Source organism: Schistocerca gregaria, chromosome 5 (genome assembly GCF_023897955.1).
Source record: "Schistocerca gregaria isolate iqSchGreg1 chromosome 5, iqSchGreg1.2, whole genome shotgun sequence".
Lineage (NCBI taxonomy): Eukaryota > Metazoa > Arthropoda > Insecta > Orthoptera > Acrididae > Schistocerca > Schistocerca gregaria.
The window spans coordinates 39,261,666-39,275,821 of NC_064924.1; the positions used below are offsets into that span (position 1 = coordinate 39,261,666).

The window sequence follows — 14,156 nt, forward strand, 5'->3', positions numbered from 1 at the left end:
TGCATTGTATTACTTTTTTACAACTAAATCTATTCGCAACACAATTTGAGGACGGTATCCATATATACCACGCAGTGTGTACCTGCAAAATTATACTGAAGTGCCAAAGAGGTTGGGATTGGGGAAGGCTGTTGGACTATCATTGGAGTAGCATGTGGCGCACTGTGTAGATGTAAGTCTAGGTTGCTCCCATTGTACTCATCCGGGCCACTCAGAAAGGAAGACCGCTATTATCACCGGGAAAATCGCTTTCTACCCCCAGCACGACTCCATGGCCGGTGGTGAGGGGGGGGGGGGGGGGGGGAGAGAGAGGGGGAGGAAACCGGTGGCGCGGCCGGCGGCTGCGCGGTTATCGCAGCAGAGCCTTGGCCGCCTTGTCCAATCTCGTCGGGGGTCCACACGCTATTTAGCAACGCCGCACCGCTCCGCCTTCTGCACGCCTCACAAACGCCGTCACGCCGCCCCGGGACTCACTGTCAGGTAGGCGGCCGCTGCTAGCGTGTGTCCCAGTGTGTCGCACTACCCGTAGTGCACAGTGCCACCTGTGCCAATACACCGAACGACGCTATTTTAGCTGTGATTTTTAAAATATTTTTCCAGTCTGGACATTTCTAGAGTGGACTTCCAATGCCGCAATTATTTTTTTTTTTCGACTGTAGAGTAGAAATGTTGGAAAGTTATCACGGTGTATACAGGCTGTTCGGGAATTCCCGTTACAGACTTCTAGCACTTCTAAAGAGCAGTGAGTACATACCATTTTGAATAAGCAGTCCAACCACACTTAACCAAAACTTTTTGAAAAATTATTCTTGGTATTCTTCATTTAAATATTTCTTTTTGTTACAGTCCTTCTGCCAACATTCCTTTCCTCGTTCATTCGTGTTAGCTATTATTACCTGAATCGAGGCTGTAACATATTATTTGCCTGCATTTCTTGCTGCTTTTAAATGTTCCTTAATCCACTACTCTCTCCTTATCGGTTTTGTTCAACCACACTGGACAGACCTGTTGTGCTGTAGGGCATATCGTAGAAAGTTACACGAGCTGATGTAACATACTCCGACACCGATTTCATCACTACGTTTATGACAACAAAACATCAAATTGTAAGTTACTTGTACGTTACTTACCTCGTTAAGCAGCAGTAAATGGCTCTGAGCACTATGCGACTTAACATCTGAGGTCATCAGTTCTCCAGAACTTAGAACTACTTAAACCTAACTAACCTAAAGACATCACCCACATCCATGCCCGAGGCAGGATTCGAACCTACGACCGCAGCGGTCGCGCGGTTCCAGACTGAAGCGCCTAGGACCGCTCGGCCACACCGGCGGGCAAGCGGCAGTAATCACCAATACAATGATTTCATCAATCTGCTGTTCTCATCTCTACAGTTAATTGATTGCATCAGAAATTGCAGAGTTTATAGGTGGATTATTTTAACCAATGACAGGAGAAAAAGCACAATAGCCCATGTGCCCTTTTTCCAGCCAATGCCTCAATTACTTTTCTCTTTTAATCTTACATGTTCTACCTCTTGCCGCGACCAAATTTGTATTGAATGTCATCATTCTCTCGTAGTTTCGGTTCAGAATTTTTAAGTGTTTTTAACCATTTTTATACTTTAGTATGGTCTAGTGGGGTGCTGCCAACCTCTTAAATACTACTAGAAATCTTAATTTCAAATTTTTACTCAATACGTCGCCCAAACAAAACAAGAGATACAACAGTGTTTCGTAACACAGTCATGTATGTGAGACGATATGAGTGGAGCCGATTGTTGTTTTTCTCTTTTGGTGACTTGCTGATTCACGTGTTAAGTCCGTGGCTTAACAGCGCAGTTCTCTGCAGTGTGGGATAAGTTTATGGGTGTGATGGTTTTTCCTTTCTTTCGATAGTTCACCTGGAACGGATGTGACGTATCACAAGGAAATGAATGTTGCACGTGTTATAATTTATATGTGGCACCCACAAGTTGCATGTGACTGGCGGAGTTCCATCTTCGTTATGTTAGCTACAACCTGTAGCTTAATATGGATCTGAAGTATTTTAGCGAAATCATACTACATTATCGCCTGTGGGATGCTAATAAAAGGTTACCGAAGAAGTCCGTTATTTCCTTTTCTGTATTGTCACAGATAGCGCGCTACTGTCACCATTTGTCCTGCAGTAGCACAGCACCCACGGAGTCTGCTTGTATCTTGCCAGTAAAGTTACAACATCGCGTCTTCATGAGATGTCGTTGTCCCAGCTAAGATGTAAGACGTAGTCTTGAGAGGGGTTGTGTAGAATGACGGTCAAAATGGTTCAAATGGCTCGAGTACTATGGGACTTAATATCTGAGGTCATCAGTCCCCTAGAACTTAGAATTACCTAAACCTAACTAACCTAAGGACATCACACACATCTATGCCCGAGGCAGGATTCGAACTTGCGACCGTAGCAGTGGCGCGGTTCCGGACTTAAGCGCCTAGAACTTCTCGGCCACCGCCTCCGGCAATTACGGTCAAGCGCGCTATTACTATATGTCATCTGAATAATGAAGTCGGTAGTTTACAATGATTATTATAAACATATTCCGCCAGAGAAAATAGCAAACGGACTTGTACAACGCTACACAAAGATATATAAGTCTATCAAGTTCACACGATCTATCAGTCAAAATTGAGTCCTTTATCTTTTTCTCAGTGAAGAATACATGCTGTTAATATGTCACAAGAGGATTTAGACATCCCTAACTTCTAAATACAATCTGATTTGCTCTTAGATGGGCGAGACTAACCTCACACATCTTACCAGCGTTGGGTTGACGCGACCTCTTGGTTAGGCCTTCATTGGCGACGATGCACCAATTGATTCTTGTCTCCTTAGTATGTCAAGCGTTTTTCCAAAATTAACTGTAAAGTGAAGGTCTACTCACGTCATAGCAGTGCAGTAGTGGTAGCCTCATGCTGCTAGTCTGGAATATATTTGAAGATTAATTTGGCGCGCAGACAAGATGATAATCCTGTCTAGTTTTTATTACAGCACCCAACTATAATTCAAGCAGTTTACTGTTGGCGCAACTTCAAGTGCTTTTTCATGGTAGCTAGCAGCATCTCTCTGTAGTGATTGCCTCATCTCACCTTGTGACTTCATATTTTGTAATTGCTCCCTCTTTCAACTCAGGCGTAATCTGTAGTGAATGTGTGTAACGAGTGGGGTTAAGCATTAGCGAAGTCTATATAGTTTGTCCGACTATACGTACGTTTGCTTGGTTTTCCTTCCCTATGGTGTTTATCTGTAAGTACTGGCACGCTGATGTAACTGAAGTATGTTGAAGGTATTTTTGTTCTGTCGTTGCAACTACAAAAATGCGTGATTTTCACCAGACGCGTTTCTCTTTATTGAGGTAAACCATCGTCAGTGGTCTGTAATTAAGTTATTTACATTTTGGTTTGCTTTTAGGTGGAAAAACAGTTCGTTAAGAATAAATTGATTTGTTTTCTTCGGTGATTTTCGGTTGATTTCCTCTTAAATCGGGAAATGTCGTCTGCTAACAAATCATTGTTTTTATGAGTTACACACTGATAATTTCGGTCTAATTTTCAGATGTTGTGCTGGACTATGCATTCCTTAGGTTTTTCACAACAAACTTTTATGCACACCATTGTATTCTGTTTGTTTTAGTACTTCAAGTATGTTTTGTGGCTTGTGTTTTGTAGTGTTGCCAACACACCCATTCCTCTACTTTGTCTTTGACCTACAACATTTAAAAATAATTAGATTATTGCATGTGTGTAATTTTATTTAATTATGTTTCTGTATATTTATGTACTGTGTAACAGTAGAGATGGAATAACGATGAAGTTTTTTTTTGTAGGAGAGGGGGAAACTATAATGTGTGGACGTAAGTATACGGCAGCATGATGGAGTGTGAGCTACAGGAGAAGTTGGGGAGCGAGACGTGACTTGAAACTATGAGTCGGGTGGAGGGGTTGGGTTGTGGGAGAGTGGTAGGGGGTGAAGGATGAAACAGACTCTTTCCTTTTTCATGTAATTTCATCAATTATTCTCATGAATGATCAAATAAATATTGGAATCCACACACAGCTTCAAGTCACTTGTCGCTCGTCACCTTCTCCTGTAACTCACACGCTATCATACTTCATACTGCTATATGCTTATAGCCACTCATCATGGTTTCCCCTCCCCTACAACAAGAAACCTTCCATCGCTATTCCATCTCTACTCTTACACAGTACATAAATACACAGAAACATAATTAACCTACACACATGTAACAATCTACTTTTTTTAAATGTTGTAGGTCAAAGACAAAGTAATGGAAAGTTTATGTTGGCAACACTAAAAAACACATACCATAATACATGTCTGAAGTACTAAAACAGACAGAATTCAGTGGTGTGCATATACGTTTGTGGTGAAAAAAAAAAGGAAATGCATAGTGCTGCAAAACATCTAAAAATTAGTTCAAAATGATCTGTGTCTAACGCAGAAAAACAATGCTGTGCTAGCAGACGGCATTTCCCGATGTAATCGAGAAATCAACCGAAAATCAACATAAAAACAAGTCTATTAATTCTTAACGAACTGATTTTCAATCGAAAAGTAAATCAAAAAGTAAATAACTTGATTACAGACCACTGACGATGCTTTATCTCAATACAGCGAAACGCGTCTGGTGAAAAAAAAATCACGCATTTTTGTAGTTGCAACTACGAACGATTCAAATTTTAACCTTTACTTTAGAACATACATTCCGCATTAATATGTACGAGGCAGTTTGTATACTATAATTTTATCGTTAAACTATTGATGGGACTGGAGATAATACTGTATGTCTGAAATGCAATTCTTTTCCTACGCTAACTCTACCTCAGCAGGTATTTATAAAGGCGAATTCAAAGTCCGCTTAAAACATTTTAGATGTTATTCAGGGATGCTTCCTAATCACACTCAGGTGACAAAAGTCATTGGGTACCTCCTGATGTCGTGTCAGACCTCCTTTTCCCGGAGTGGTGCAACAACTCGACGTTGCATGGACTCGAATCGTAGGAAGTCCGCTGCAGAAATACTGAGTCATGCTCCCCCTTTAGTAGGCCTTAATTGCGAAAGTGTTGCCAGTGCAGGATTTTGTGTACCAACTGGCCTCTCCATTACGTCCCACAAATGTTCGACGTGATTCATGTCGGGCGAAATCATTCGCTCGAATTCTCCAGGATGTTCTTAAAATCAGTAGCGAACAATTGTCACCCACTGACATGGCACATTGTCATAAACAAAAATTCCATCGATATTTGGGAACATGAAGTTCGTGAGTGGTTGCTAATGGTTTCCAAGAAGTCAAACATAACCATTTCCAGCCAGTGATCCCTGTAAACACATCTCTCACCATTATGGAGCCGCCGCTAGTTACCCAGTGCCTTGTTGCGAAATAGGACCAATGGCTTTGTGTACTCTGCGCCACATTCGATACGTATCATCAGCTCTTATCAACTGAAATCGGGCCGGCCTGTGTGGCCGTGTGGTTCTAGGCTCTTCAGTTCGGAACTGCGTGATCGCTACGGTCGCACGTTCGAATCCTGCTTCGGGCATGGATGTGTGTGATGTCCTTAGGTTAGTTAGGTTTAAGTAGTTCCAAGTTCTATGGGACTGATGACCACAGATGTGAAGTCCTATAGTGCTGTGAGCAATTTGAACCATTTTTTTAAACTGAAATTATGACTCATTCGACTAGGCGACAGTTTTCCAGTCATCTAAGGTCCAATGGACTAGGTCATAAGCCTAGGAGAGGCACTGCAGGTGATGTACTGCTATTAGCAAACGACCTCGCGTCGATCGTCTGTCGCCATAGCCCATGAACGCCAAATTTTGCCCCTTTGCCTTAATAAATAAGATCGTAGTACGTCCCACATTTATTTCTGTGGTTATTTCGTGTTGCTTGTCTGTTAGCACTAACAAGTACACAACGAAGGTTGTCGGCCACTGTGTTGGCCATGGTGAGACGTAATGTCTGAAATTTGGTAGTTTCGCTATACCCTTGACACTGTGGATTGCGGAATATTGAATTCTCTAACGGTTTCCAGAATACAATGTTCCCTGTCCTTAGCTCCAACTGCTATTCCGCGTTAAAGTCTGTTAATTTCCGACGTGCAACCGTAATTAAAGTCAGAAACCTTTTCCCACGAATCACCTGAGTACAAGTGACAGGTCCGCGAAAGCAATGCCCTTTTATACCTTGTGTACGCGATACTACCGCCACCTGTTGTTGTGCATATCGCTACACGATGGCTTTTGCACATCTGTATTAGGGACCTATGGTCTCTTGTAGTTTGTTGCAGAGTGATAACGTAATTATAATTTACTCGGATTGTTAATCCATTTAAATCTGTGTTTGTGAAAATATCTTGACAACAATGGAAAAGCTTGTAATATGCAATCATAAATACGTAGAACACAAAACACAGAGAAATGCAACAGTCCTCATACTAAACACATGTGGTTGCCGTCGATCCGGGAACTGCTCAGCATAGCATCGTTGTGTCTTCCATTACACTCAGCGAATCCGTACGCGAGATATGCAGGATGAACAAGAATTCCAAACGAGTCAGTGTTCTGTTCCCCTCCGGGTCGGAGATTTTCTGCGGTCGTGGACTGGGTAGTCCGTCCGTTACATCGTCGTAACTGGCAAGAAAATCATTTCCAATGCAATGTCTGTAATGTCGTATCGTCTTTCCATTAATGAGATGGCTAAATGGGCACGAACTGAAAGCCACAAATTAAAATGAAAAGAAAAAGAAAATTGCAACTCAACTGACAAACTTTTTTAAGGCTGTACTTTGGACCCAAATAACAAAAAAGTCTAGTGAACATTGGCTGTAAATTATATACCTAAAGAGCTACGAACAAATCTTCGCTATTGTGAAACACGTCTCTTCTACTAAACAAGTGCTAAGAGTTCTTACGGTATGCATTTTAGAGTCCATTTTTGATGGACATTTTTTCCTTGTTTTGGTCAATACTTCCTCTTTACAAAATATGGAAGGCAAAGACCTTGCAGTTGATGAGATGTATTTCACAGAAAGAAGATGAACAAGTGCTTGTATCTCTTAAGGCTTGAATTTTAGTGCCAGTGTTTACTAGAAGAAAATCAAATGGCCCCAAGAAGTATGGGACTTAACATCTGAGGTCATCAGTGCCCTATACCTAACTAACCTAAGGACATCACACACATATATGCCCGAGGCAGGATTCGATCCTGCGATAGCAGTAGCAGCGCGGTTCCAGACTGAAGCTCCTAGAACCGCTCGGCCAAAGTGGCTGGCAATGTTTACTAGAGTTCTTTTTTAATTTTTTGCTCTCTACTACTATCTCTGAAAGTTAGTCGGTGCAGTTATTAAACTTACCCATAATGCTCTGTGCCATTGTCAACTTACAACTAGCACTGCCGGGAAAACAAACGTGAGAGATAACCGAGCAGTGCTGAATGCATACTTGAATACGAACCGTCAAGTGGGCATTACCGTTGCAAATAGCAAGTTCCGGAACTGAAGGGAACAAGTTTGTTTCAAAACAAGTCAGCCAGTGCATTCTGTCGGCATCAGCACCGCTGTGTAGATACACCGAGGAGGCAAAACGTTACGACCGCCCGGTTAATAGCTTATTGTCCATCTTGGGAACGCAGTACAACAGCGATTCTGCGTGGCTTGGATTTGATAATTCATCGGGAGGTACAAAGCGGAATATCACGCAGTTGCCCTAAGTTATTGACCAGGACTTTGTAGGAATAGAGCTGGCGCCCAGTGCTGTGACAGATATTTCCCAGTTGGGTACAGACCAGGTGAATTTGGTGGCCAAAACATCAATGTGAATTCATTACCGTGTTGCTCAAACTATTGTACCAAGATTCTGACCTTGCTATACTGGCAGTCATCAGCCTTATATACAAGGTGCAAGAGGTATAAGAGCAGATATTTTTACACTGAAGATCTAAAGAAACTGGTACACCTGCCTAAAATCGTGTAGGGCCCCCGCGAGCACGAGAATTGCCGCAACACGACGTGGCATGGACTCGACTAATGTCTGAAATTGTGCTGGAAGAAATTGACACCATGAATTTTGCAGCGCTGTCCATAAATCCGTAAGGGTACGAAGGGTTTGAGAACTCTTCTGAACAGCACGTTGCAAGGCATTCCAGATGTGCTCAATATTGATCATGTCTGGGGAGTTTCAACTCATAAGAGTGTTCCTGGAGCCTCTCAGTAGCAATTCTGGACGTGTGGGATGTCGCATTGTTCTGCTGAATTGACCAAGTCCGTCGGAATGCACAGTGGGTATGAATGAATGCAGGTGATCATACAGGTTGCTTATGTACGTCTCACCTGCCAGAGTAGTATCTAGATGAATCAGGTGTCCCACATGACTCCAACTGCACAGGCCCCATACAATTACAGAGACTGCACCAGCTTGAACAGTCAACTGCTGACATGCTGGGTCCATGGATTCATGACGTTGTGTCCATATCCGTTCATGTTCCGTTGAATGGTTCGCACACTGACACTTGTTGTTGGACCAGCATTGAAATCTGCAGTGATTTGCGGAACGCTTGCACTTCTTTCACGTTGACCGATTCTCTTCAGTCGCATTGGTTCCGTTCTTGCACTATCTTTTTCCGACCCCAGCGATGTCGGAGATTTGTTGTTTTACTGGATACCTGGTATTCACGGTACTCTCGTGAATTCGTCGTACTGGAAAATCCCCACTTCATCGCTACCTCGAATGTGCTGTGTCCCATCGCTCATACGCTGACTATTTGTGTGTGTGAATTCCAAAGGGACCAAATTGCTGAGGTTTTCGGTCCCTAGACTTACACATTACTTAAACTAACTTAACTTATGCTAAGAACAACACACAGAACCAAGGAGGACTCGAACCACCGGCAGGAGGGGCCGCGCAATGTGTGACATAGCGCCCAAACCGCGCGGCAACTCTGACTATAACATCATGTTCAAACTCACTTAAATTTTGATAACCTGCCATTGCAGCAGGGGTAAACGATCTAACAACTGCACCAGACACTTGTTAGCTTTTATAGGCGTCGTCGACAGCAGCTCCATATTCTGCCTGGTTACATGGTTCAAATGGCTCTGAGCACGATGCGACTTAACTTCTGAGGTCATCAGTCGCCTAGAACTTAGAACTAATTAAACGTAACCAACCTAAGGACAGCACACACATCCATGCCCGAGGCATGGTTCGAATCTGCGACCGTAGCGGTCACTCGGTTCCAGACTGTAGCGCCTAGAACCTGTCGGCCACACCGGCTGGCTCTGGTAACATATCTCTGCATTTGAACACACGTGCCTATAGCAGTTTCTGTGGTGTCACCGCCAGACACCACACTTGCTAGGTGGTAGCCTTTAAATCGGCCGCGGTCCGGTAGTATACGTCGGACCCGCGTGTCGCCACTATCAGTGATGGCAATGGCAGACCGAGCGCCGCCACACGGCAGATCTAGAGAGACTTCCTAGCACTCGCCCCCAGTTGTACAGCCGACTTTGTTAGCGATGGTTCACTGACTAAATACTCTCTCATTTGCCGAGACGATAGTTAGCATAGCCTTCAGCTACGTTATTTGCTACGACCTAGCAAGGCGCCAGTATCCGTACTATTGATATTGTGAATCATGTACCATAAACAGCGACGTTCTCCATTAATAGATTAAAGTTAAGTATTCAACCAGCTACGTCAGTTTTTCTCAATTCTAATTCCCTTGTCATGTTCCAGACCTCACGCCAGCCTCCTTGAGCTAAAACGCGTGCATTTCGGCCTCCTTTAGCACAACGGTATTGGCTCTCCTGCCAATCACAACAGTTTCTTTGGCGCTTCAGTCAAGATGCGGCACCTTTAAATGTTGTTGTTTCTTCTCTGCGTCAAACAGTCTTCCCACAAACACATAAATTGTACGATCTGATGTTTAATGCATGGCCGTAAGTGGGCCGGGAAGTGAATGACGCCTGGCAGTACAGACTTCCTGTTCTGAATCCACAAGCTCACATGTTAATATCTGACCCACTGTCGTGGTGAAAATGAAAATTTATTGCTTCCCTGTACTAGCCAGCCTAAAAACAAGAGTTCTAATAGCTGTAATTGTTAGTCCGTAGTTGACGTAAATACTGATGTAATGTTGTGAGGTACACCGTCATAAGTCACCAATAGAAATATCTGCACTTGTACCCATTACACCCCGTATACACAGGGTCCCTCTCCTATGGTCCGCAGGCGCAGTTCGTCTCGTGTTTCGACAGATATTTGCAATTTCTGTTTTGTAAAGTGAAGGTAGAGTCAACCCTGATATGCCTTTCATGCGATGCCCAGAGTCGATGGAAACCGCCGGTCGTTACCAGTTACAGACAAAATGACATTTAAAGCGGAATTTTACAAGGTCTTTCAATAGAGCTGTCCTGTGTTACTCTGGTGCGTCATTCGTTTCATCGATTTGTGTTAACAAGAACAGTAAAAGATGAAAATTAAGCTGCACTCCAGCAGCGACTGAGCAGCTCCCTGGCCAGCGCTGAGTGCTACCGCCACTTGCCACTTGCATCATTCTAGCAGTCTGTTCTATGTATAAAGCAGAGTGTATACGTGGGCTCTCATCCGAAGCCCTTGGGTTGATTTCAGGCAAATGTGGCTGGACTGTGGGGCTTATAAGCTCCTAACTCCAATAAGACCAGAGATACGGGCAAAAACGCGTTTTTTAGCTCCTGGTGTGTAGGCTGGCCCGCACGACAAGCATATTGGCCAGCCAAATTGACGTGCTTTGCAAGGCACCTCATATGTCAGTGGCAAGAAATAGTTTTCTGGGCCCCAACATGTACACTGCCCTGCGTGCAAGGTCAGTTGTGTTGCAATAGTATCTGCTTGACTTCCTTTCCATGGCGGCCTGTACATCAGGGGCAAATAAACGGTTTTCAAGCCTTTGATATCGAGCCAACCCTGTATCACAGGTGTGTTGTGGGAGTAGTATCGGCCAGCTGTATTGCAGGGCTGCATAATCTGATGAGCGTAGCTGGGGAAAGTGACAGAGTGAGGAGGGGAAAGAAATGGACAGAAAGAAAGGTGGAGGTGCATTAGATAGATGGAAGGTGTATAGAGACAGTGGGTGGGTGGAAATGGAAGAGGGAGAGGCGGATATGGAAAGAGAAATGGAGAGGAGGATGAGGTCAGAGGCCAGGGGAGTGAGATATAGTCAGAGGGAGGGTGTGGAGGAAATGGACAATCAGAGGGGAGGAAGAGCTGAAGAGACAGAGAGTTTGGGTATGAGGAGATAGACAGAGGTGAGAGACAGAGGGAGGAAGCAATAAACACAGACAATGTTAGGAGGAGGTATGTTTAATATATCTGTCGAATGCGTATGCGGGTGAAGCAGCGGGAAAAGGCCAGTAGCCAACACTGATGACCGAGTCACAACCAGGAAGAAAAGATCTGCATCAAATTACCTTATCGCGCAATACAGTTACGTAAACACTGTTGGCCAGGCCCACACACACAGCCTCACTACTCCATAAGACTCTATTGGTCCCCAGAAAGACGGCGACGTGACTTTCTACTGCTGTGGGCGTCGTAAAGGGCCTATTGTTGGTACCAGGGGCTTCAAGGAGAAAGGCAAAGACTGGTCTCCAACATCTGCAGTCTGATCGTTGTGTCAGTGACCGCCACAAGGAAAACACAGAGTAAGCCCTCTTCGGCGCTTAACAAGGGCTCCTGACGACTGCTATGTGGCAGCGCATACACTGTAACGTCGTTAACGGCGGAACTGAGCGTCCAGTAGTTTCTACAGCGCCTGGACGAAGAACCCTGGTCTCGAAGTGAAGATCATCCGTGTGCTTTCAGACACCTACCTCGTGCATCAGCCATATTGCAGTCAGAAAAAAATGTTTCGATCAGTCTGTACGTGTTTGAAGGCTGTTATACTAATTTCTGGTTATTAACCATACCTCACTGACTGATACATGTGGCGGCTCCGTTTATGAAAATAATAAGGACTGAATTACAAGCGTTAAATTTCTGAAAAAATTTAACTTATTATAGTTGGTCTCGGTTCAGCCATTGCTAAAAGGGGCTTAAATTAAAAAAAAAAAACTATGGAAACTTTCATTAACCAGTGTCAGTATCATAAGAGGGACCCTGGAATTCGCGTCTCAGTGTTTTCAACTATTTTCGCCACTCCGGGCGCCGACAAATATCGAAGTGTACTAAGCACACAACAAAGAGTGAGTAATTGTGTCAGCGTCACGTAGCAATAAAAATAATACACAGTGTGTACATTGATTGAAAACAGAGTAATCTCACTTTTCCGTTAGTTCATTTTGTAAAGGTGATGACTGAATGGCTACTGAATTAACAACTAGTATATTCTTTCAATAACAGTATGGGCATTACGTCTCGTAGTCTAATACATATAGTCGCGACACACTGATGCGAAAGTTATTACATTGACAGCTGGACTAGACTAATGCTACAAGCAGTGAGAGAACAGACAGTCACATGCATCGAAAGGATAATTTTTGTTTTTAATTATTTATCTACTTAATCAACGAAATATTTGTTATATTTTTGCATTTCATACATTATTGAATTCACAAGAGACAAGAATGATTGTGAAATAAATGTAGAAACCGACGAATCTCACTGATTCATTGACATAAGCTACAATTTATTCATGAAGAATTAGTTTCAAATATAATTGCAGCTTACTCCCCTGATATAATCACATATTCGTGCATGAAAGCATATATTTTTGTTGTCGTCTGTAATACGTAAAAAAATTTTATAGAGTCAAATAATTCACCCATTCTTCCACTTCATTCGATTTCTTAATACACGAGTATTAAATTGTAGAAAACCAGAAGTGAATGTGTTGCAGGTTCTTGTCGTTTGTGCCGCAGATGTAGCTAAAACTGAGGAAATGGTTTCTTTCGAAATGGGATATAGTTGTATTCCTATTGACGTTTTAGTGTGACGTCTGTGTAGCTTCCCTTTCAGTACAGTTGTTGTGGCTTATTTGCAACATTAAAATAATGTGCATGTAGGGAGCAAAAATTCGTGTTGTTTGGTGGATATACGACGTCTTTCTGCGAAAGGTTAGGTTTTCTGGTGTTCACTGGCAATATTTTGTTATTAAAGCAAGACGAAGTCTTCGGTAAATACCTGTATGTTACAAGAGAATCGTAAATAACTGTCCTATAATGTACGTATCATACTTCCGAGGAACATTAGGAAACTAAATAAAGGCAAATGTGATGTCATTTTGTTTAGTTATTGTCGATTTTTATGGCTCTATATCAATATAAACGATACTACTCTCACTCATATGTAGTTTGTTGGTCGCTTTATGAGCTACTATAGCAGTGCAGTAAATAAATAAATAAATAAATAAAAATAAAAAAATTAGATGCAAGTGTAACGACTGTTATTTTAGACAGAGCCCATGCACATGTCTTAATTTCATTATTTTCTTGGTTCTGCAGTACAATGATTGTGGATTCAATGCCTCTGAGACATATTCATTTGCTTTCTGTGTGGTGCATTTCCCGGCTCTAGAGCTCTGTAGCCTGGGATATTACGTTTACGTGAAACAAATATTTCGAGAAGTCATTAATAAAACAATTTTACAAACTTGTCGGTCTGCTCCCATCAATACCTTCAAACTGATGTATTGTTGGCTTTACAACTGAAGTAAATATCCTGTCAGGAAAAAAACGTGTGCACGTTGACTCTTCACAGTCATTATACGAAAAAGGGACCTACCAAACCAGCACAAGATCGTAACACATCATTATATGACGTCCACATAATCACACTAACTCCTACCATCACATATACTAAGAGCTATTTCATTTCGTTTGTAGTTTTTCTCTTGCAGCTGGTACTAATAAAACTGTGTGGCTACCTTTTAAAAATTAAAATTGGGGACGAGTATTTATTGTGCATAATCTACAGGAAAATGACAAGCATTTGTAAAACTGTTCCAAAATCAATTACGTGTGGGAGTGGACATGTATCTCTCTACATATAGTGACATAGCGTCCAGAAGAAATTGCCCGATGTCACTTTAACTCTGTACAGATATACACCATTGGCGGATATATATA

The 14,156-nt window shown here is 42.6% G+C and overlaps 1 protein-coding gene across 1 annotated transcript in view; it reads left to right on the forward strand.

Annotated features, from left to right (window-relative positions):
* The first annotated feature begins 379 nt into the window (after positions 1-379).
* Positions 380-14,156, forward strand: part of LOC126272157 (retinol-binding protein pinta-like) — a 94,545-nt gene continuing 80,768 nt past the window's right edge. The window contains exon 1 of the mRNA XM_049974790.1: positions 380-480. The gene's annotated coding sequence lies outside the window, so the exon portion shown is untranslated. The remainder of the gene's footprint in view (positions 481-14,156) is intronic.